This window comes from Eptatretus burgeri, unplaced genomic scaffold (genome assembly GCF_056783735.1).
Source record: "Eptatretus burgeri isolate ZD-2024b unplaced genomic scaffold, Ebu_testis_v1 Ebu_testis_scaffold_946, whole genome shotgun sequence".
In the NCBI taxonomy this organism is placed as follows: domain Eukaryota; kingdom Metazoa; phylum Chordata; class Myxini; order Myxiniformes; family Myxinidae; genus Eptatretus; species Eptatretus burgeri.
Genome location: NW_028222895.1, coordinates 19,428 through 20,000, shown reverse-complemented (window position 1 = coordinate 20,000; position 573 = coordinate 19,428). Strand labels below are relative to the sequence as shown.

The following is a 573-nucleotide window of genomic DNA, read 5'->3' as shown; positions in this document are numbered from 1 at the left end:
CACACACACACACACACACACACACACACACACACACACACCAACAAACAAAAGTTAAGCCTTGACTATTCAGTTGAGGATTCTGTGTTTGGGGTTCACAGATCTAAGAACGTCCCCCTTGACACACATTATATACTGTAATACACCTCGGATTTGTCCCTCTAGTGTCCACAAAGGTGTATAGTCGGAGGGAGTGAAGGGACAACCCATTGCTCCCATGGATATTATCTGCTTAGTTTTGTCTTTTGTAATTCCTGTGAATAAAATGAACCTAAAATCTCTTCCCCTTCCAAATCATATATTTTATAAGTCCAAGGAAATCACGTATCTATTACATCAACAATTTTAAAAAGTTCTTTCGTCCATCGTTCAGTAAAACCCTTTTCAAAATGAGATTTCCACCTATATATTCTTACGATATCACCAACTTTGAACTTAGGTTTTCTAACATTAATCTCTTTTTCATATTTTAATTTTGTAAATGTTTCTGATGGTTTCATATTTGTTGCCGTGTGAATCGTGTCATTATACTTATCCACAATATCCTGAATAAAAGATGACCATTGTTGTGAA

General features: G+C 35.8%; 1 long non-coding RNA gene across 1 annotated transcript in view; it reads left to right on the top strand.

The window, feature by feature from the left end:
• LOC147006963 (uncharacterized) overlaps positions 1–30 on the top strand; it is a 2,714-nt gene extending 2,684 nt beyond the window's left edge. Inside the window, exon 2 of the long non-coding RNA XR_015054504.1 lies at positions 1–30. This exon is cut by the window's left edge and continues 1,404 nt beyond it. This is a non-coding gene — a long non-coding RNA (uncharacterized LOC147006963).
• Positions 31–573: the final 543 nt, after the last annotated feature.